A 24,882-nucleotide genomic window follows, 5' to 3' on the forward strand; every position below is an offset into this window, starting at 1 on the left:
GGAATTTGGACCGTATGCTCAAGACCAATCCAATGGGCCATGGGAAGCATCTTAACCATGGGCACAACTCTCCACCCAGTCTGACACAAGATCCTTGCCTGTTGAAGTGTGTTTGTGGCTGCACCCAGGCTGATGCTGCAGAGACTGGCATGGAGAAGGGGCTGCCTCATGCCAGCCAGAGCGAATGAGAATCTGCAGAGTCCGAGCATCCTTGAATTATGTTGCTTATCTTTTGTTATTCCCCTGTCTTGTCTTTTTAAAGAGGAAAGAGGTCAAAGAGGAAAGCAACTGCTTGAGGATGTCATTAGGTTGCCGTTCAACGAATCTGGGAGGAGGAAGGGCAGATGTTAGTGCTACACCCAGGATATTCAGGGATGCATTCAATTCAGCAGGCAGGTATTGATTGTCTTCTAGGGCCGGGAGTCAAAAATCAGGAATCCCAACCCTGGTCCTTGTCCTGGGAATCATTTGATCTGTGGGCAAGGGAAGTTGATTTAGAATAACAGGCAAATGTCTTTTATTCAAGTATGCCCTGTTGCCTCTTCACATTTCTAACAACTTAGAAATGCAGTGATGTTAAACATTGGGCCTGGACCATTCTGGGTTCTTCCTGAGAGCAAATACCCATGCAGGAAAAAAAAAAGAAAAAAAAATACCTCTATATTATTGCTAAAATATGCTCCTGCTGCTAAGTCGCTTCAGTCGTGTTCGACTCTGTGTGACCCCATAGACGGCAGCCCACCAGGCTCCCCCGTCCCTGGGATCCTCCAGGCAAGAACACTGGAGTGGGTTGCCATTTCCTTCTCCAATGCATGAAAGAGAAAAGTGAAAGTGAAGTCGCTCAGTCGTGTCTGACTCTTAGCGACCTCATGGACTGCAGCCTACCAGGCTCCTCCGTCCATGGGATTGTCCAGGCGAGAGTACTGGAGTGGGGTGCCATTGCCTTCTCCAAAATATGCTCCTAGGGGCTAACATTCCAAGTTTGGCAAGTACAAATCGAAGGGAAAGAAGAGTTTGGGAATCACCTGGTGGTCCAGGGGTTAGAACTCTGTGCTTTCACTGCCAAGGGCCCAGGTTCAATTCCTGCTCAGGGAACTAAGATCCCAAAAGCTGTGCAGTGCTTCCCCCCCCACCCCAAAAAAAGAGAATTTTGATGTCATCTCCTTTTAATTAACTGTTGCCATCATGCCAGTGGTGTTGCCCTAGTACAATAGTCTATATTTAGTAGATGCTGAATAAAAGTTAAATGAGAGAATGCAGTAATGGTGCCTTATTTTGTTGCTGGCCTTGTTTTAGGCAGCAGAATGGAGGAAGGAGGAGGAAGGAGCCTCTCTGCCTGTCAGGACAGAATTTGCAGGTATCATTTCCTCTCAGATTCAGCCAAACAAAACCTGGGTACGTGGACACATCTGGATGAAACAGAGGCTGAGAATATCATGGTGCTCCAGGTGGTCCTGTGCCCAGTTAAAAATCAGAATAAGCAAAGGAGAAAGGCGGATATGGAGGGACACATAGCAATTTCTAGTGCAAGTGACGCACGGACCCTTTAAATAAATGACTTGAGAGCTCAAGTGGCAGAAATCAAAAGACAGCCTATGTCAAAAGACAGCCCAGAAGGAGGCCATGATCCTCAAAGCAGTCTTCGGAGAAGTTTGTTGAGTTCCATGAAAGTATGACGCTCTGATCTGGGGTTTGACAGGCATGGCAGGTACGAGTAGGCTCTCGCCAACATGGCTGCTCCCTCCTAGGTCCGCTGGTGAGGTTAGAGCCCCGGCAGGCAGCCTCTCCCCTCCCGTCTCTATGACTTGTCACTTGCCGTTCTTCCATGCTGATGGAGCATCCCACACACTTCCCTGCTTTATGTACGGCTGCTCTTCACTTGAATTGTTCCGTCTGTTTGCAGATAGGTCTTTATCAACAGATGGCAAGGCCATCTCTAATGAGATACAGAGTATCGTTCAGATCCTTTGCAGTCTCTGGGCAGGGCTGGCATTATGTTGAATAAGCTAGCAAGCTTCTGCCCCTGTAGGTACTAAGGCGTCATCAGGCTTCCTCTGCCCTTCATAGAGGCAACAGAGTCTGTGATACAGCCATGGCTTTGGGGAAACAGAAGGAGTTCTGAATCATGAGGCAGAAGGCCTGGGTGTAGGTCCTCGGGGCACTCAAGAAACTTATTCTCTCTGGCCGACCATTGGAATGAAAGGTCCCTAGATGACCAGTGGGCAACATGCAGAGGGGAGATCAGTCTGGGCTGGACCTCTAACCCTGGCAGTTCACTCATTTTGCAGTTGTGGAAAGTTTTCTTTATCTCTGAGTCATGGTTTTCTCATCTGTAGGGTAGATATAATAATGCACTCCTCAGGCTTTTGGAAATGGAATAAGAATGTACTTAAAGAATGAAGGCAGTCAATAAATGGTTATTATTTTTCTTGCCTCTTTCATCTGTAAACACTGATAATAAAAATACCTTAAATTTGACTGAGTCCAATAGTGAGATTTAGCTTTATTAAAAGTACAGTAAAAAAAAAGTACAGTGATTCTGCTGTATTGAAGATCACATTATTTGATCCATCCACAAGATTATATGTCATTTTTCTGAAATCCAAACAATTTTCTGAGTACAGGGCATATCCATTGTAGTAAAAAAAAAAAAAAAAAAGAAAGAAAAAAAAGCCAAGTCTTTCAAGGCTGCAAGGAAAAAAGAAAAGATAACTCAGGTCAAATTCTCCCATGAGGTCACTAATATTAATGATATCAATTGCTTCCTTTCGTTCAATACTGTGACAAAAAAAAAAAAAATGTTAAGAGCAGCTATTTATTTGCCAGTACTGAGAAGAGAGAAGCATGCAGAGATCATGTGTTAAATCAGCTAAGAGATGTCTTTGGAGGAACTTTCAATCAGTCTTTATTCTTTTTTTAAAACAATATTGGAAAATAAACTGTGTTGGATCAGGACAGTATGTGCCCCCCCGCCATTCAATGCTCCTTCTAATTTGTGTTATAGAATAGAAGCTCTGAGCACAAACATTTTATAATGACTTCCTGATGATGTTCTGGCCTCAGATTCTTTCTTGTGGATGCAAGGGAAATAAACTCAAAAAGTACTTTAAGCTCTTAAATTCTGAATGAACACAATATAATCAACCCTGAATACTTCAACTTTCCCTTGAACCTTCTGCTTGATCCACCTACACAGTTATTCCAGGAAATTATCATCATTACCCAGGCTTGGAATCTGGAAATATCTTTACTCATCAGCCCCTTTTATTGACTTCCCATGTAAGCAAAAGCAGATCTTTCAACTCTTTTTCTACTTAATCCAAGTTCAAGGCTATTTGTAAGTACCTAATCTGAATGGAGCACCATGTAATCTCCAAAGGGTAGAAAAAACTCAAAAGCCTACAGTCTAGCAGGACTGACTAGTATAAATGCCAAGGGAAAGGTGCAAGTTTAGTAACATGGGGCTTCTGGGAAGAATGATTACCTCCACACCAGGTTCATCACAACTAGCTTCATCTACAGGGTAAGGTTTTGTATCACAAGTTGCAAAATGCCCACCTGTGAGCCAGATCCTCAGATGGGTTTTATTTTTTTCTGTACAGTGTGGTTTTGATAAACTGAATTCCTTGTCGCTTAGCCGTTAAAATTTGGGGAGGTTTTATATTTAAAGTCTATATGCTTCTTCTTAAGAGATTGGCAGAGCTGGCATCACTGGTTCACCCTTCCTTCCAGTTCCAACCGGCTCAAGAGATTGCCCTTGTCAACAGAACAAGCATGCTTCATTTCCCACCACTCTCTATCGCCCTACGCTTGCCCACTCCAAGTCGAGACATGGAGAAGTGGAGGACAATGCTGTAAAGTGAGGAGTAGCCCTGTGGATGCTCTTGAGCACCAACTAAATTCTTGTCATTAATACCATAAACCATGGGAACCATCAGAGTGTTAAGAGCCATCATTTAGGATGATCAGAGTGCCCCAGGCATCCAGTCTAGAAGGGAAAAGGAAGAAAGGTGGGGGCAAGCAGGGAAATCTGAAAGGAAGTTGTTATCATTCCTTAAAGCCCATGTCTCCATTTTTTAAAATTTATTTATTTTATTTTTAGCTGTGCTGGGTCTTCGTTACTGTGAGGGCTTTTCTCTAATTGAGGCAAGCGGGGGCTACTTTTCAGCTATGATGTGTGGGCTTCTCATTGTAGTGGCTTCTCTTGTTGCAAAGCATGGGCTCTAGAGCACACCAGCTTCAGTAGTTATGGCTTCCCGGCTTGAAAGCACAGGCTCAGTGGATGTGCCATACAAGCTGAGTCACCCCGAGGCATGCGGGGTCTTCTCAGCCCAGGAGGATCCATGTTCCCAATCCATGTTCCCAGCACTGGCAGGCAGAAAGTCCCATCTCTTCGCTTTTGACCCCTCTTTCTTAATCCTACATGGAAATTCTGTAGACTGAACTGGAAAGAATGCTGCTGCTAAGTTGCTTCAGTCGTGTCCGACTCCTAGCGACCCCATGGACTGCAGCCCACCAGGCTCCTCCGTCCATGGGATTTGCCAGGCAAGAGTACTGGAGTGGGTTGCCATTGCCTTCTCCACTGGAAAGAATACTGGACTGTAAGTCAGAAAACTGGGCTCCAGTTACAGGTCTGCCCTCTCTAGCTAGCACAGTACATGGGCAAGATTTGGGCTTTGTAGACCTCCCTTTGCTCATGGTGAAATGGCCATGAGGGTAACATTGACCTCCCAGGATGATGGTGGGGATTAAGCATGACAATATTTTGGACGGTCTTCATGGACTATGTTACCACTCCCTCCTGACTTCATTTCTGCAAATTTCTCCATGTCAGCAGGCTCACCCCCATCTGTTTCTTATTGATCAGCTTTGACTTTATTCAAGCTCAGATTCCTCCTGAGCCTCTTGTTTTTGTCTTCTTAGTTGGGGCTTAAAGTCAGGATTTCAGGGTAGAAAGAACCAGAGGGACAATGAAGGGCCCCCTGCTTGCTGTAGCCAACTCCCCTCTAGCCTCTCCTTGAATCCCTCCAGGGATGGGGCCCTCACTCCTTACTATGACTATTCATTTTTTTACTGAAACCCTGTCATTTTAACCCACTTGTTCTAGTAACTGAGTGCTCTTTCAGCAAACAGAGCAAGTCCGCTGTTTCTTTGCCAGAAAAGCTCTCTTGTTCTTGGAAGACAGTTATGTAGTCATCTCCGGTACTACTGGATTTTCCTCTTCAGGTGAAATTTACAGTTTCTCCAGTGTATTCTTTTTCAAGTCCCCTCTCCCAGCCTGAAGTTCTGCCCAACTTGCACCATCTTTCCATACCAGCTGCTTGTCCCCTCCCTCCCCTCCTTATCCAGCTGTCATGCACTTAGGACCTTTGATCTCATTTCACCCTGGATTACTCATAAAAAAAGCACCCATAAATTGCATTGAGCAGCCTCAACTGCATGCAACAAATTCTGGTAAATTCTCTTCTCATATTTATTCTGTTAACAAATATTTTTCTAATTTTCCTTGTTATGGCTTCTTAGATACACCTGTCATTTAAAAGCGAACATTTAGTTTCCAAATACATGGGGTTTTTTAAGTATCTTTGATATTAATTTTTCATTTTGATATTAATTCTCATTTAAATGCTTTCTTCTCTGCAATCACCTCCTGTGTTTTATCAGTCTTCTAACTTTATTGAGGTTTTCAATGGCTAAGTCAAAGATCTCCTTTGGTAAATGTCACACTGCACTTAATAATAAATGTGGGCTATTTTCAAACATATTTTGATATTGACTTCTAGCATAACTCCACAGTGATAAGAGAACAGACTCTGTATGATTTCAGTACCTTTAGACCATGAAATTTTGCACCTTGTTTTATGTCCCTGAATATGTTCCTATGTCTCCTAGTTTATAGTCTATGGGAACTTGAATAGAATTTGTATTCTATTGTCATGTGAAAATTGTATAAATCTCTATAAATTACGTTGAATTGGTTCATGGTGCTTTTCAGGTCTACTATATCCTTCTAACTTTTCTGTATATTCATTCTATTAATTTTTGAGAGTTTGGTAGTGAAACTCCAACTAATGATCTTAATTTAACTACTTAAAAAATAATTATAATACATTCTGCCTGCTATGCAGGAAACCCAGGTTTGATCCCTGGGTCAGGAAGATCCCCTGGCAAAGGGAATGGCAACCTACTCCAGTATTCTTGCCTGGAGAATTCCATGGACAGAAGAGCCTGTCAGGTTCCTGTCCATGGGGCCCCAAAGAGTAGGACATGGTTGAGCGACTTTCACTTTCACTTTTCACAGTGGAACTATATGTAACTTTGTTCTGTATTTTCCAAGTCTCCTGTAAATGTGTTATCATAGTAGGCAAAACACTCTCTGACATAAATCACAGCAGGATCCTCTATGACCCACCTCCCAGAATATTGGAAATAAAAGCAAAAATAAACAAAGTGAAAAGAAAAGAAAGTGAAATCGCTCAGTCATGCCCAACTCTTTGCGACCCCATGGATAGTAGCCTGCACCAAGCTCCTACATCCATGGGATTTTCAAGGCAAGAGTACTGGAGTGGGTTGCCATTTCCTTCTCCAGGGAATCTTCCCAATCCAGGGATCAAACCCAGGTCTCTCACATTGTAGACAGACGCTTTACCGTCTGAGCCACAAATGGGAGCTAATTAAAATTAAAAGCTTCTGCACAACAAAGGAAACTATAAGCAAGGTGAAAAGACAGCCTTCAGAATGGGAGAAAATAATAGCAAATGAAGCAAGTGACAAACAACTAATCTCAAAAATATACAAGCAACTCCAGAAGCTCAATTCCAGAAAAATAAATGACCCAATCAAAAAATGGGCCAAAGAGCTAAACAGACATTTCTCCAAAGAAGACATACAGATGGCTAACAAACACATGAAAAGATGCTCAACATCACTCATTATCAGAGAAATGCAAATCAAAACCACAATGAGGTACCACTTTACGCCAGTCAGAATGGCTGCGATCCAAAAGTCTACAAGCAATAAATGCTGGAGAGGGTGTGGAGAAAAGGGAACCCTCTTACACTGTTGGTGGGAATACAAACTAGTACAGCCACTATGGAGAACAGTGTGGAGATTCCTTAAAAAACTGGAAATAGCATTGCCTTATGATCCAGCAATCCCACTGCTTGGCATACACACCGAGGAAACCAGAAGGGAAAGAGACACGTGTACCCCAATGTTCATCGCAGCACTGTTTATAATAGCCAGGACATGGAAGCAACCTAGATGTCCATCAGCAGAGGAATGGATAAGAAAGCTGTGGTACATATACACAATGGAGTATTACTCAGCCATTAAAAAGAATACATCTGAATCAGTTCTAATGAGGTGGATGAAACTGCAGCCTATTACACAGAGCGAAGTAAGTCAGAAAGAAAAACACCAATACACTATACTAACGCATATATATGGAATTTAGAAAGATGGTAATGATAACCCTGTATGTGAGACAGCAAAAGAGACACAGATGTATAGAACAGTCTTTTGGACTCTGTGGGAGAGGGAGGGGGTAGGATGATTTGGGAGAATGGCATTGAAACATGTATTATATCATATAAGAAACGAGTTGCCAGTCCAGGTTCGATGCATGATACAGGATGCTTGGGGCTGGTGCACTGGGATGACCCAGAGGGATGGTACAGGGAGGGAGGTGGGAGGGGGGTTCAGAATGGGGAACACGTGTACACCTGTGGCGGATTCATGTTGATGTATGGCAAAACCAATACAATATTGTAAAGTAAAAAAAAAATAATAATAAAAAAAAGAAAGATAAACAAAACACCCTTAGCCCACCTCCACCTGCAACCACATTTGCCTCTTCCTCCCTTAATTCAAACTTCTCACATTCCATGCTGTACACTGGGCCATTTGTCTAAGATAAGAGTTGATGATCTCCAGGGTCATTGATGGAGCTCTGTTTTGCTATACTCATACTGTTGAACGTTTTTGAGTACTTAAGACAGGTCAGCCCCTGTACTAAAGTGTATGTTCCATGTCATCTCATTGAATCTTCAGACTCCCATAGAAAGGCAGTACCTAGAGAGTATGTGAGGACAAGGTTAGGGAGGCATGCGGTCAAGGTGGTATTCAAGAATAACAAACCTCTTTCTCTCTTTCACAGCTGGGGAGAGGGAGGCTTTGCAGATGAACAGCTCAAGTGGCAGGGCTGGGATCAAACCCAGAAAGTCTGGCTCGGAGCCTGTGAGCCTCATCATCGCCTCAGGCCTCCTCTCAGCAACTTTGTCTAATGCCTGTTTCTGAGTGTCTTTTCATTTGTTTATTTGTTGCATAATTACTTTAGGGCTTTCACAGGATTTAATAGAAAGTGTAATTACTGTAATCATTACTGTAATGCATGAAAGCTTCTTTCTTTCCCCCTGCTTCTTTTAATAAAAGTCTATAAAGCCATAGGCTGGCCACTACCACCTTCAGGAAGGTTTCTAATAGAGGATATTTGGGGGTGATCCCAAGACAGGTAGATATGTTCAAGCCCTAAGCATTGCAATGCATTTCCCCATCACTTCTCATCCCCCTTTTATACTCTGTTTTTGTTCATAGCACTTATTTTATAATATATGATATAATTCACTTATTATTTTAAGTATTTGTCTCCTTTAGCTGGAATGTAAACTCCATGAGGGCAAAAATGTTGTGTTTTATCTGCTGCTGCATCCTCAGCTTGGCCCTGAATAGGAACACAATAAATAGATGCTGAATGAAGGATACAGCAATACAGAAGTCCATTATCTTTTGAGCATGGGCCTTTGACTTTGAAGGTTTGTTGTTCTTGACTACCACCTTGACCACATGCCTCCCTCACCTTGTCCTCACACACTCTCCAGTTAACGTCCCCTAAGCCTCAGCTCAGCAGGGCTTAGATTTCTGCCAGAGCCTTAGCTGTTCCTTGAGGCCCACACGCCCCTCCTCTGTGCTTGCTTGACACCCTGTCTTTGCCTTTGTCATTGTCCTTCCTGCTTTGCATTCCAGTAGCCCCCACTTGCAGACAGACCTCTCCTGCCCACCCTAAGCTCTTCTCTTATTCATGTTTGTTTCCCAGCACTCAACACAGTGCCTGGCGTAGACTTGGTGCTCAGTAAATAGTTCACTGGTGAATTTGGACTTCCCTGGAGGCCCAGGGGTTAAGAATCTACCTTGCAAAGCAGAGGATGTGGGTTCAATCCCTGATTGGGGAACTAAGATCCCACATGCCGCAGAGCAACTAAATGTGTGAGCGCCACAAGTAGAGAGTCCTGTGCCATGATGAAAGATCTCTCATGACCCGAGGAAAATTCCTCGTGCCACAACTAAGACCCAACGCAGCCAAAGAAATACACGTGTGTGTGTGTTAGGCGCTCAGTCACATCTGACTCTGCAACTCCATGGACTGTAGCTCGCCAGACTCCTCTGTCCATGGAATTCTCCAGACAAGAATACTGGAGTGAGTAGCCATTCCCTTCTCCAGGGGATCTTCCCAACCCAGGGGTCAAACCCCGGTCTTCTGCATTGCAGGCAGATTCTTTACTGTCTGAGCCACCAGGGAAGCCCAAATGTGTGTGTGTGTGTGTGTTTAAGTTAATTAGTGAATGAAAAATATTATTTTTCAAAATGGAGCTTTGCAAACTAGCTCTGAGTGTATTTAAGAACCAGAACTCAGTTGTTTTCTGGTAATTAACTGGTATTAAATTTACTGGTATTTAACTTGTATTTACTGAGTGCACGTTATATGCCAGGTCCTGTTCTAGTAATAGGGGACATCAGTGAACAAAACAGAAATGCCCGCTATGAAATATTCTAGTGGGAGGAGAGAGAAGATCATGGATATGATGAATAAATGAGTTAGGATTATATAAATGAGTTATATATATATAATATATATATTTTTTATATATAAATAAATATAACATAAATAAATGAGTTATGTTGGGAGAGATGTGTGCTAGAGAGGAACGGTGAAAGCAGGCCAGGACAAGGGGATTAGGGGTAGGGGCAGAAGGTGGGATTATCAATAGGGTGGCCAGGAAAAGTTCAATTTTCAAAGGTCTTCCTACCAAAGAGAAGACTGCAGAAGCCTTCCAGAAATATTTACTGCTTTCCTACAGTGAGCAAGGCACTCCGTGGAAGCCTGAGAATTCCAAAATAGAGCTCAGACATTGGTGAGAAGACTGCCATATCAACCAGAGTATGATAAATGTGAGCATCCGGAAATAAAATGGGACACCAGCAGGTTCTGTGAACAGAACAAACTGGCTTTCAAAATGCTGTGTAGATATCACCCTGGCCAGTGTCATCCCCTCTCTCCCTGTTCTTTGCCACATTGCCTCATAGCCTGTAAAATTGCCTCCGGTGCTAGGACGATCACTCTGAACTGTGTCCATTCATTTGGAAGAGTTATAAAGTGTAGTTCTCCAGGGTCGTAGGATCCTTAAGGGTGGCAGGGGTGTGTTGGTCTAGAAGCGGTGGTTTGTCTGCTCCAAGGTATAACATAAACTAGCGCTGCTGAGCTGGAGTTCAGGAGGAGAAAGGCCCAGGTGGGCCAGGAAGAAGTTAGATTGCAGTTGAACCACCTGTTGACACTTCTCATCATTGGGCTCTTCGGACCTGGAAAAAAGCCATACTTGGAGCCACACGACCCCCGCAGATGTCACGCTACTGTTCACACATTCCTCGACACATTCCTCGCCACATCTACTTTCATCGGGGACCTTTCACACACAACAGCCCGACTCTAGAGCACGCTGGCTCCATCCACAACACTTTCACGACTGCCTCTGGTGGTACCGGTAAAGGCTGCCTCTTGACTGCCTTAGCAGCACCCCGGCCACCAGGGGTGGTGCCAGGCCTTCATGGCCGATAAGGCCTCCAGTTGGGAGCAAGACCATGCCCTGGTTATGAGAGCCAATGTCCAGTTCCCATTTCTAGAACAGTCAGCTTTTTCCTCTGTTTCTCATCTATTGAATTGTTTTCACTGAGTTCAGTGCCTTGATTTAGCTCATGAACCAGCATAAATTTGGATCCTTGTCCTGGCCCCTGTCCAACAGCTGTCTGAGCAGAAACGTTTTCAGCTCTGCAGCTAACAGAGAATCCTGTTGATTCTTGAATAAATTACCCACGGAGCTGACGTGTGCTGCTGTTTGGATGAATTTAATTCATAATGGTCGTTTCCCTATAAAAGGTCTGAGTCTTGCTTGGAAGTTGACTTCCTTCGGACTTCCCTGGTGGCTCAGACGGTAAAGCGTCTGTCTACAATGCAGGAGACCCAGATTCAATCCCTGGGTTGGGAAGATCCCCTGGAGAAGGAAATGGCAATCCACTCCAGTACTATTGCCTGGAAAATCCCATGGACAGAGGAGCCTGGTAGACTACAGTCCATGGGGTCGCCAAGAGTCGGACACGACTGAGCTACTTCACTTTCTTGCTTGGAAGTTATAGAAGTGTAAAATTGATCCACGTTTGAAATCTAATGAAGGAGAATCTATTCAGTGGAAGTCTTGTTCAGTGCCCTCTTAGCCTGGGTTCCCCAAAAAGTAGAGCCTGAGACAAAGTTTTAAGTGCAGATACTTACTTCACTGGTGAATGGAGCCAAGGAGCAGGCTTGGGGGTGTTGCAGGAAGAGGGATCCCTTCTAGGGCCCGAGAGTGGACTTTTATCTAACAATTGGAAATCAATTGTCTGAGGCGACACATGACCTGACAAAGCAAGAGAATTTATTGGGAAGGGCTGCCTAGGTGGAGAGCAGTCAGGTAAGGGAACCCAGGAGAACTGCTCTGCCACGTGGCTCTCAGTCTCAGGTTTTATGGTGATGGGATTTGTTTCCCGGTGTCCTCTGGCCAATGACTCTGACTCAGGGTCCTTCCTGGTGGGGCACTCATTGCTAAGCCAGGATGAGTGCCAGCAAGATTCTGGGAGGTAGAAGGACAGGTGGCATTTCCTTTTGACCTTTCCCGAACCTTCCAGTTGGTGGTGGCTTATTAGTTCCGTGTTCCTTACCCGGACCTCCTGTCATGAAATAACTCATGCAGATGGTTTGCTGTGGTGCCCAGCCAGGGTGGGTGGTCTCAGTCAGTGTGCTTCCCCTAACAGAGGCAGGTGGAGGGAGGCCGGGAAGAAGGAGGAGCCAGTGCAGAGATGGGTCATGGAGCCCAGCCCCAGTAATGGCTACAGGTTGCTGGATTCCATGGAAAGCTCAAGCCACTATATGAAATACAATACAGAAATTTCTGTCCAGGGAAAGAGGAGAAGCCTCTACCTACTGGCTTCCAGCAACCACAGGCCAAAGTTTCTCTCCAAAGATTATTACTTCCCCTACCTTTAGGGCCATATATGCATGAATACCAAGCAGTTTCTTGGGGTGCCTGCCTCTGTGTCAGCTGAGGAGCTTCAGATGGAGAGAGACAGACACTGAGGTGAAGCAAGGTCCTCAGGTTGCAAACTGCGTGAAGCTGGTCAGAACCCACACAAAACTGATCACTGCAACAGGAGGTGGGGTGAGAGGTGTCATACTAAACACCAGCAAACAAAACAAGGGACAGCATATCTTCATCATGATTGATAACCTAGTCACCCTTTATACAAAATCTCCTTTCTGGAGTAAATCTGGAGACAGTAAGGTCCAGATTTACCAGTGCTTGTTGTTGCTGGTCAGTCACTAAGTCGTGTCCCGTGGATTGCAGCACGTCAGGTTTCCCTGTCCTCCACTATCTCCTGGACTTTGCTCAGATTCATGTCCATTGATATCTAACCATCTCATTCTGTGCTGCCCTCTTCTCCTTTTGCCTTCAATCTTTCCCAACATGAGACCCAAGTAGGGTTTCAATGAAACCCAAGTAGGGTCCCACTGAAACCCAAGTAGGGTCCTGTGGAACACTCCTGGATACAAATCCTTTCTGTGTCCATCACCTGCCTTCTTTCTTGTTTGCCGGAAATAGGCTTCATTCAGCCTCCTTGGCCTTCCCTGAGTTCCAAAGGGCAGATTCAATCAGTTGCTCATCAAGGAAGGGAGGAAATGCAGAAACAAAGGAGGAACAGTCAAGAAACAATAGTGCAGCCTTGGGACGAGTCCTGGTTCCTCCTTAAGTAATAGACATGTGATACCCCTGAGTTCTTCTCCAGGAATCACGGTGCCCCACGCAGGCAGAGAATGATTATTCCCACACAAAAATCCTGGAGCACCACCCTGTTGCCTCACCACCAACCAATCAGAAGCAAGGCACTTCAGTTCAGTTCAGTTCAGTTCAGTCATTCAGTCGTGTCCGACTCTTTGCGACCCCATTAATTGCAGCCTGCCAGGCCTCCCTGTCCATCACCAATTCCCGGAGTTCGCCCAAACTCACATCCATCAAGTCTGTGATGCCATCCAGCCATCTCATCCTCTGTCATCCCCTTCTTCTCCTGCCCCCAATCCCTCCCAGCATCAGAGTCTTTTCCAATGAGTCAACTCTTTGCATGAGGTGGCCAAAGTACTGGAGTTTCAGCTTTAGCATCATTCCTTCCAAAGAACACCCAGGACTGATGTCCTTTAGAATGGACTGGTTGGATCTTCTTGCAGTCCATGGGACTCGCAAGAGTCTTCTCCAACACCACAGTTCAAAAGCATCAATTCTTCCACGCTCAGCTTTCTTCACAGTCCAACTCTCACATCCATACATGACTACTGGAAAAACCATAGCCTTGACTAGACGGACCTTTGTTGGCAAAGTAATGTCTCTGCTTTTTAATATGCTATCTAGGTTGGTCATTCCAGGTTCCTATGCAATATTGCTCTTCATAACATCAGACCTTGCTTCTATCACCAGTCACATCCACAACTGGGTATTGTTTTTGCTTTGGCTCCATCCCTTTATTCTTTCTGGAGTTATTTCTCCACTGATCTGCAGTAGCATATTGGGCACCTACTGACCTGGGGAGTTCCTCCTTCAGTATCCTATCATTTTGCCTTTTCATACTGTTCATGGGGTTCTCAAGGCTCAGAAGTACCCAATAAGAGCACCGGATGCTTTGGACTCTTTAACTCGTTATCGTCCACCTTGTGCCAGGAAAGGCCCACAGTTGTTTGCATACCATCCATTTGTGCAGGACTCTGCTGGGATCCCTATGCTAAACCTGCTCAGGTGACTACTGCTTGTAGCAAAAGCATAGGGATGGTATCAGTAAAACGTTTGATATACATCAGATTTCTTTGATGGCTGCTACTGACATTTTCTCCCAAGAAAAACTCCCCTCACCAACTCCAATTATAAGCCCTTAATCACTGCTTCCCCACCACGCACTGCTAAAGGATCCTGTAAATTTCCACCCACTCTGGCACCCTTGTGCTTCTTCCCTTTTGACCTCTTAACACATTTCACATTTCCTTACCTGTGCCTGAAAAAAAAAAAAAAGGTTTAATCATCCTCATTTTTCCAAACCTGTCAAGTACACAACTTTTAATGGCTTCCAAGCTTCCAGAGTTTCAAGAGGCAAGATTTGAAGTAGACAAAGATTCCTCAATAAGACACAAAAAGCACTAACCATAATTAGTTAAAGATGGATATATTGAACTACTAAAAGCTGAAAACTCATTGTTTTTCAAAAGACACCATTCAGAGAATAAAAAGGCAAGCCATAGATTGAGAGAAGATACTCACCATCCATACGTCTAACAGGGGCTTCCCAGTGACGCAAGTGGTAAAGGACCCGCCTGCCAGTACAGGAGACATAAGAGATCTGAGTTTTACTCCTGGGTCAGGAAGATCCCCTGGAGGAGGGCATGGCAACCCACTCCAGTATTTTTGCCTGGAGAATCCCATGGACAAAGGATCCCTGGCAGGCTACAGTCCATAGAGTCACAAAGAGTCAGACATGACTGAAATGACTTAGCACATCTGACAAAGAACCCAATTCCAACATATATCAAGACATCCTAGATATCAATAAGAGAAAGACAAACAACCCCAATTAAAATCTGCAAAACACCTGAATAGACATTTCAAAAAAGAAGATATCCAGAAAGATGATTCTTCAGGGAAATGCAAATTAAAACCACCATGAGATACCGTTACACAGCCAATGGAGTGGCTATAAGCAAAACCGTGGTCAATGCCAAGGGTTGGCAAGAATGTGGATCAGCTGGAACTCTCATACGCTGCTGGTGGACAGATTATTACAGTGCTCTGGGAAACTGCAGTGTCTTCCAGAACTAAATATATGTCTCCCCGATGATCTAGTAATTCTACTTCCCAAGAGAAATGAGTGCCTATGTTCACTGGAAAACATGCACAAGAATGTTTCTATCAGCATTATTCATAAAGGTCCCAAAGGGAGAAAATACCCAAATGTTCACCCTGGAGAATGGATGAATAAGTTTAAATATAGTTACACAATGCTAAGGTGCTGAGAACATTCTGTATATGGAGCTGAATGATTGTTATATTGATGGTGATTAAATTATAAAAATTAACTGAACTGGACACTTAACATTGTGCATTTTATATATATATAGATTGTTGTTTAGTTTCTCAGTCGTGTCTAATTCTTTGGAACCCCATGGACTGTAGCCTGCAAGGCTTCTCTGTCCATGGAATTCTCCAGGCAAGAACACTGGAGTGGGTTGTCATTTCCTTCCCTTGGGGATCTTCCCAACCCAGTAATTGAACCCACGTCTCCTGCATTGGTAGTGGATTCTTTACCGCTGAGCCAAAAGGGAAGCCTGTATGTATATTACACCTCAATAAAAATAAATTAAGAAGGGGCAAGGTTGAGAACAGAAAATTTATGATGCTGTTTGCCAGGAAAGTCTCCAAGAGCTCATTGTTCAATGGAAACGGAGAGAGCACCACAATGAATTGGAAATTATTGGATAAGGTATAGATTCAAGAAACCAGATCTTCAGATTTGAATCTTTACTAATTAGCCATATAATCCTTAAAAGTAACCTCTTTAGGCCTTAGTTTCTCGATCTCCAAAATGGCTAACTTTCGAGGATACCTTGTGTCCTCCTAAGTAACGTGATTTCAGTGACTGCCTCTCACCTAAGGCCCAGATGAAGATACATGTCTTGTGTTGAGGGGCTTCCCAGAGGGCACTAGTGGTAAAGAACTGCCTGCCAATGCAGGAGATGTGTGAGGAGTGGGTTTGATCCCTGGATTGAGAAGATCCCCTGGAGGAGGGCACGGCAACCCACTCCAGTATTCTTTCCTGGAGAATCCCGTGGACAGAGGGGCCTGGCAGGCTACAGTCGTAGGGTCGCAAAGAGCTGAAAACAACTGAAGTGACTTAGCATACCCACATGTCTTGTGTTGGCTCTGCTCTGATGAATTATACGGACCCACTGCCGTGTTCTTGCCTGGAAAATCCCAGGGATGGCAGAGCCTGGTGGGCTGCCGTCTATGGGGTCGCACAGAGTCGGACACGACTGAAGCGACTTAGCAACAGCAACAGCAGGTGAAGAGGGGATAGGGCATGGAAGTCTACACATTTTATTTGAAACTCTAGCATGCAAGTTTTCATAATCACCACCCCTGCAGTGAATCAGCCAGTTGGTTGCTACGGTTCCTGTACCACCATCATAGGATCATGTGTTTTATCTCCCACTTTCATCATCTCTAATCATGGCAAGAAAAGAAAAAAAAAAACCTCCTTCCTGCAGTACAGAGCAGTGGTCAGTGTCACATGTCACCAGTCAACCTCACCTGGTTTTGAAACCCAGCTTGAACACTTACAGTCTCCATGACCTTAGACAGGTCATGTATGCCCCTGAGCCTCATTTTTTCTCATCTTATTTTACAACAGGGTAGTCACCACCAGTTCAGAGTTGTTGTTGTCAGGTTTCGATGAAATAAAGTATGTCAGAACTCTTAATACCTGCCCCTCTCATAGCTGCATTCCATAAATGTAGCCACTATGCTTATTGTAGCTAGTGCCTGCTGTGCCCACCATCAATGCCTAAGTTTCAGTTGACACCATGTTTCATTATAAAATAGGTTTTAAATTCCATAAAGTAGTGAAACATGAAAGAACCTTAGAAATGATCTTGTTAACACCAAGGATTGGCAAAGGTCCTTGCAGGTTGCAAACAATAGTTGCTGAAGAGATGGCTTAAGCAAAAGGGCAACTGATTGAAAGGATGCAGGAACATCTTACGCAATCCCAGGAAAAGCTAAACAAGAAGACAGTAAGTAGGATAGCAGGAATCGGGACCACCTGTGGGCGCCAGGGTCTGTAGAGCTTTTCCTGGACACGATCCACAATTAATGTCACTCCGCTCTGATGTCGCCAACGTCAGGACCCAACGCATCATTCAGCATCTAATACAGCATTCATACTTAACCGGGCCAAAGGAGGAGTCTAGGCTTTTGCCCCTCAAACCTGCTCCTCCAACAGCCTTCCCTTTTCAGGAAATTGTGCTATCGGCCATCCAGTCATTTTGGCCACAAGCATAGCAGTCTCCTTGACTCTTTTCTTCCCATACCTTCCATATCAACACATTCTTTTTTTTAATGTTTACTTACTTACTTAAGGGCTTCCCTGGTGGCTCAGAGGTTAAAGCGTCTGCCTCCAATGCAGGAGACCCGGGTTCAATCCTGGGCCGGGAAGATAAAGTCTTTATTGAATTTGTTACAGTATGGTTTCTGTTTTATGTTTTGTGTTTTTGGACACCAGACATGTGGAATTTTAGCTCTCCAGCCAGGGATCTAACCTGTACCCCCTATGCTTGAAGGCGAACTCTTAACCACCGGACCACCAGGACGGTTCCCAGCAAATTCTATTAGTTGCACCTCCAACTCCATTTCCTACTCCTATGGTGTAACCTTAGTCCCATCACCTTCCTCTGAACCTTGGAGTCATTTCCTAACCGGTCTCTTGCTTCCACTCTTGCTCTCCTGTAATCCAGCCTTTACCCCTGTCTTTAGGTCCCCCAGCCTGAGAGACCTTTTCAAATCACAAGCTGGGTCATGTGACTCTATCTGTGCACAGAACCTTGCAGGGGCTCCCTGCTGCACTTGGAGCACGTCACAAATGCACTCCCAGGGGCTCCAAGGCCCTGCATGCTTTAGTTTCTCTATAGGATCTCTACTTGCTCACTCCCTTATTCATTATGCTTCGGGCCACACTGGTCTTCTTTCTGTTTCCACTGAGATTTCCGCTGAGATCCTCCCTAGATTTTCTGCGTGATTGGTTCCTTTTTATCACCTCCCCAGAGAAGCTTTTCTCACCATCCAACTTGCAGTAGCCGCTCCTTTACTCAGTCACTCCTTGTCACAATATAACCATTGTTATATTTTCGCCATTACATAGGATAAAATATTTCCTTATTTGTATGTTTGCTGTTTGTTATCTCCTGATAGAATGCAATCTCTAAGAGGATAACATCTCTATAAGTCTTGTTTGACAGAGACTAAAACAGTGCCCTTAATAGGCACTTGGTAGATACTTGTTGAATGAATGAATGAGTGAAGGAATGAATGAATCAGTGCATTAAATGCGTTGTGAAATGTCAAATGCTAGAGAAGATATAATTATCCCAACTCGGGGGATACAGCATCTACCCTGAATCATTCACGTCTGGCCAAAGTCCCTGATCACAGGCATGGCCACCTGGAGGCCCATCCCGTGTATTTTTGCAGTCCCACAGCCATTCTAAAAGGGCTTAGGCCTCATTCTACAGATGCAGACAGTGAGACCCAGAGTGAATAAGGGACTTTCTCAGTTATTGAATCCTGTCATCTTCTATGGTAGCAGAATGTGCTTAATCTGTTCTTGCTGAGACATCTCTATATCTCTGTCTTTTAAAACCAGTGGTGTTAACTACATGTTGATAAATATTTCCCTTCATCTACACCTACTCTATTTTAACACTGGTGTGGAGATTCGCATTTCCTCCTACAAGAAAGGAATACGGCCCAGATTTTCATTGTGGGACAAGATGTTTCGTCTTTCCCACGCCAGGTTTTTTGTTTTGTCTTTTTCTTTTTTGGGCACTTCTGATTTTTTTTTAATGATAATAGAGGCTTGTTGTTCCTTTAGTTTGCTGAAATCTTAGTTTGGATAGCTATCTATTTTGTCTTGTTTTGTTTTAATTAAGGCGTAGCACTAGCTGGCCGATTCTGAAAATAGGATCCTATTTTAGTTTCTTGTTTTAGCTAAATGAAGTCTTTAGAGTGTGGTCATTTAATAGTGAAATATGTGCCTAATCAGTGACAGGAATCCAAATTTTTTCCCAGCTAGTTAGAATTCATTTATAGCTTTCAGTCTAGCATTTCTATTCACAATTATTCTATTTGAGCTCCATCCAAAGAAATAAGTGCTATAACATAGTCTTTCAAAGAGTAAAATAAAAAGATGTTAATAAATTTGATATAGTAGCTATAGAGTATATGAAGCAAAGTATTAAGTAAGATTAATTGTTTTATTTCTTAGTCTTTTTTTCATAGAACTTAACCATGAGTTCTTCAATAGAGAGATAAAGCATTAGAGAAAGAGATAAGTTTAGATATGAATGCAATAATTATATATTTAAAATTTTTATGTACTCATTTCCATGATAATAAAACTTTAATATAGCCACTCCAGCTGTTTTTATTAGTGTTTGCACATTATATCTTTTTCCATTCTTTGGCCTTAAACCTATATATGCCATTATGTATAAAATGGACTTTTTGTCAATGGCGGATACTTGGGTGTTGCTTTTTTAATCAGTCTAATAATCTTTTTATTTTAATTTGTTTTTTAGATCATTTACATTTAATGCAATTATTGGTATGATTGGATTAAAGTCTGCTATGTTTCTCATTGTTTTCTGTTTGTTCCACCTGTTTTTACTCCCCTTTTCCTCTTCTCCTGACTGCTTTTGAATTAGTTGAGCATTTTTTATCATTTCACTTTTATCTCAACTCTTGGCTTCCTTTAATCTCCTTTTAAAAAATTTTGCTAATTGTCCTAGAGCTTTCTCTATTTTTTTGTTGTTCCTCAGTCACTAACTCATGTCTGACTCTTTGCAACCCCATGGACTGCAGCATGCCAGGCCTCCCTGTCCCTCACCATCTTCCAGAGTTTGCCTAAGCTCATGTCCATTGAATCAATGATACTATCCAACCATCACATCTTCTGCTGCCCTCTTATCCATTTGCCTTCTATATCCAATATAAAGTTTTGATTAGTTTATATTCCTATATAAGATAAAAATATTAGTAGATTCTTGATCATTGGTTTGATCACTTTGTAATCAATTAACTATTAAAGCTGTCTTTCAGTTTCCATGTTTATATTTTTCTTAATTATGTTTATAGTAATAATAATAAATAACAATAACTGAGTATTTATGGTGTACTGGACACTGTTGTAAGAACTCGTGTATTTATTGATTCATTTGATCCTCTCAGTTGGCCGATGTGGATAGGTCCTGTTTACTTATCTCCGTTGTACAGATGTGAAAAATCAGGTAGATAGAAGGCAATACTGCTTTTGTTTTAGGAGAAAAGAGTAACATGTAGGATTTAATCCATAAAAAGAGGGAGAGGAAAGAAGGCTTTTAGTTGCTCAAATTTTCATACAAGAAAAGAAGCAAAGCTGCATTCTCAGGATAGGATGTCTATGGTGTGCCACCCTGGCACAGTGCTGTAGAAGGGACGGGGCTGTGAAACACTGCTAATTTGAACTATACTGCTTTTGTAATTTGTGTCCAATGTGAACATCTGTATGTTTTTAGAAATAGTTTTTATAACAGCTTTAAGAATAAGGTGTTTGGGAAATCCTCTGATGGGCCAGTGGTCGAAAGTTTGCCTTCCTGTGAGGGGGGTGTGTGTTCCATCTCTGTCCTGGGAACTAAGATCCCACACGCTTCCCAGCCAAAAAAACAGAACATAAACAAATAAGCAAAAATGTAACAAATTCCATAAAGTCTTAAAAGAATAAGGTGTTTATACCCAATTCTGCAACCATACATATTTAAATCACACTAAAATAAAAATGATTGAAATCAACATTAGAGATCCTTGGGAATTTTTCCTTGTGTGTGTTAGGTTGGTGCAAAAGTAATTGCTCTTTTGCACTGCTGAAATTTGCTATTTGATATCGGGATTCATTCTTAGATAAATGTGGTTATGTTATAATCAGTTTAGTGTGCATTTCTTGCTTTATATGTTTTGCTAATGATTTATTACTTGCTGTGTATTTTATATTGATTTTAGTCTGCATAAATGATATTAGACAAAAAGCAAATTTGAGTGATTTTCTGATTCAAGTTCAAAATGAGTTCTAAAGCAGCAGAGACAACTCGCAATATCAGCAATGCATTTGTCCCAGAAACTGCTAATGAATGTACAGTGCAGTGGTGCAAGAAATTTGCAAAAGAGACAAGAGCCTTGAAGATGAAGAGCACAGTGGCCAGCCATTTGAAGTTGACAATGACCAATTGAGAGTAATCATCGAAGCTGATCCTCTTACAACTACACAAGTTGCTAAAGAAATCAACATCCACCATTCTGCAGTCTTTCAGCATTTGAAGAAAATTGAAAAGGTGGAAAAGCATGATAAGTGGGTGCCTCACGAGCTGACCACAAATCAAAAAAAAAAAAAATCTTCATTTTGAAATGTCTTCTCTTATTCTACACAACCATTTCTCAATTGCATTGTGACGTGCAATGAAAATTGAATTTATACGACAACCAGAAACCCCCAGCTCAGTGATTGGGCTGAGAAGCTCCAGAGCACTTCCCAAAGCCAAACGTGCACCACAGTAAGGTCATGGTCACTGTTTGATGGTCTGCTGTCAGTCTGACCCACTAAAGCTTTCTGAATCCTGCTAAAACCGTTACATCTGAGATGTATGCTCAGCAAATCAATGAGAGGCGCTGAAAACGGCAACCCCTGCAGCTGGCATTGGTCAACAGAAAGGGCCCAGTTCTTCTGCACGACAGCACCCCACCTCACGTCATACAACCAATGCTTCAAAAATGGAACGAATTGGGCTACAACGTTTTGCCTCATCTGCCGTATTCACCTGAGCGTTTACCACCTGACTACCACTTCTTCAAGCATCTCAACCACTTTTTGCAGGTGAAACGCTTCCACAACCAGCATGAGGCAGAAGATGCTTTCCAAGAGTTCATCAAATCCCAAGGCCCAGGTTTTTACACTACAGGAATAACCAAGCTTATTTCTCATTGGCAAAAAAAAAAAATGTGTTGATTGTAATGGTTCCTAATTTCATTAATAAAGATGTGTTTGAGCCTAGTTGTAATGATTTAAAATTCATGGTTCAAAACCACAATTGTGTTTGCACTAACCTAATATATATCTATGGATCCTTTGGTTCAAAGAATCACTGATCTTGTGAATGTGAGAACAATGTGTTCTATACATCTGTTGATGGGAGATCCTAGCACTTCTTAGCATTTGTCCTCAGCATGATTTTGGGTTTGGTTGAATCTTCCTGTCTGGACTGTCAGTAAGAATTCAGACTTTGGGTTGGTTAGCACACCTACCTTCTATGAGAAGTAAAAGACAGGAGCTGATTCACTAACCGCCCCCACCCTTTCACCATTCTGCGGCGAGGGAGGTGGACTCTGATTATTCCCTTTCTGAGAGTAGCCTCATTCTTCTTCATTCCCTCTCAGGTGACAGGAGGCTGCCTCTTCTCATCTCCGAGGCCTGGCAGAGCCCACGCTGAGCCAATCAGTGTCTGCAGAACCTTTGCACTGAAATTCTTTCTTGCAAAATTGGCTGCACCAGCGGGGTGCCTGATGCAGCGAGAGGGTGCCAGCTCTGCAGAGTCGCACAAGTTCAGGAGCAGGGCCTTGGAACATAATAAAGGGACAGTACAAGTAGCACTGAGGCTTTATCACAAAGTTCTCTTTTTTTTTTTTTTCAAAGTTCTCTTGAAGAGAGTTCAAAAATAAGAAAAAAATCTTTGGAGAGTTTTCACTGTAGGGAAAGAAAATGAAGAAGGAATTTAGAGTACTTGTGGTGAGTACATCAGAGCATGAGGGAAGTAGACAGGATTTGACCCCTTCAGGGCCTGGCTTTGCATCTTCTCTATGTGATTGGTTACCTATTAAAAGCAGAAGCTGAGAGTAGGGAAGATTTATAGGAGATGCATTTTTTTTAACTTATTGTATGAGATGATCGTTCATAATTATATGGGGCTTCCCTGGTGGCTCGGCGGTTAAAGCGTCTGCCTGGAATGCAGGAGACCCAGCTTTGATCCCTGGGTCGGGAAGGTCCCCTGGAGAAGGAAATGGCAACCCACTCCAGTATTCTTGCCTGGAGAATCCCATGGAGGGAGGAGCCTGGTAGGCTACAGTCCATGGGGTCGCAAAGAGTCGGACACGACTGAGCGACTTTGCATAATTATATACTATTATATATAAGCTAAAGGCTTTCCTGCTTACTCAGACGGTAAAACAATCTGTCTACAATGCAGGAAAACTTGGGTTCAACCCCTGGGTAGGGAAGATCCCCTGGAGAAGGAAGTGGCAACCCACTCCAGATTTCTTGCCTGGAGAAGTCCATGGACAGAGGAGCCTGGCGGGCTACAGTCTGGGGTCGCAAAGAGTCGCACATGACTGTTACTTATATGTTATAATGTGTATTATAGAATTCATATAAATTATATAACATAACTTATGTAACTAACTGTAATAAATTATGAAATTCAATTAACTACAAAGAGTTGTGTATTGAATAAATGCAATCTTAGGAAAGGAAAGAAAAACAAGCATCTATTTGTTTATTAGGTATATTTAGTCAGATGAGATCCACTGAGGATTAATTAAACCCTCTGCCTATGTAATTATTTTTTCAGTGAGAAGGGGACATGTGATCCCAAAATATGCTATCAGAGAAAGCAACCAGAGGTATCCCCAGGTTACATTTTGTTGAAGTCTTTATTGCATTCATACAAATGGCCCTCCAACATTTTTTTGACTCAGGAATCTGGTATTGTCAATATTCCATGAATGGTTCAGCCTATTTGGACTGCATAAATCTTAAGCAAACTCATAAGAGATAGACATGTAAATCAAAAGGCCGTTTCTCTAATCACCTCCCAAAGGCTCCACTTCCTAATCCATCACATTGGGCATTAGGTTTAAAAATATGAATTTGGGAGTTGGGAGGGAGGCAGAAATATTCGGACTACAGCTTTCTATTATCTAAGAATCCTTCTGTATCATTTTAGACCATTTGAAATTCAATTAAATTACATGCTAAAATAAAAAATAATAACTAAAGGTCTAAAAGGGAAACTGACAAAATTTTGCTTTGCAATTTAGATAAGACCATAAAACCAGTCATTCCCAAGAAACTGTCAAAAGGATAGCATAATGAGAACAACCCTAAATCAATTAATTATATGGGGGAACCAAGATTCAGTTTTTAAGTGCATTTGTCTTGGGGAAAATTGAAATAATAATTGCATGCCTATAATTCACTTGATCAGTTTGGTTAATGATTTGGAGATAGACCAATCTTTCAAGTACAGAGTCAGCCAAGTTTGTCAATGTCTATAACCTCACTTCTTGGTAGCTTTGAGGCACTACCCTTTTATCTTCTCTCCCCAACAGAACAGGAAAGAACTGGGTTGGCATTATACCAGTTGCCTGATGGACTTATCACAATTTCGTATAATAGGATTGTTGATGGGGCAGTTCCAGGAGGCATTTGCATTTTAAGTCTTTTAATTCCAGTTTTTGAGTGTAAGAAATTTTAGGCAAAAAAACATAGGAAAGATAAGAGCTATTTGTGCTGAATACTGTCTGCTCATTCATGCCTCTGAATCTTTGGAAATACTAGTCTGTCTGCCTAAAACAACCCTTCATCACTACACATTCCCTCCCTATTCACTAGTGATTCCTAGTAGATAAAGCAAAT

The 24,882-nt window shown here is 42.7% G+C and overlaps 1 protein-coding gene across 2 annotated transcripts in view; it reads left to right on the plus strand.

The window, feature by feature from the left end:
- The window catches only part of RCAN2 (regulator of calcineurin 2), a 233,395-nt gene that overhangs the window by 143,261 nt on the left and 65,252 nt on the right, over nucleotides 1–24,882 (plus strand). The gene's annotated exons all lie outside the window — the stretch shown is intronic.

The sequence above is a fragment of the Bison bison genome, unplaced genomic scaffold (genome assembly GCF_000754665.1).
Source record: "Bison bison bison isolate TAMUID 2011002044 unplaced genomic scaffold, Bison_UMD1.0 scf7180017864487, whole genome shotgun sequence".
Lineage (NCBI taxonomy): Eukaryota > Metazoa > Chordata > Mammalia > Artiodactyla > Bovidae > Bison > Bison bison.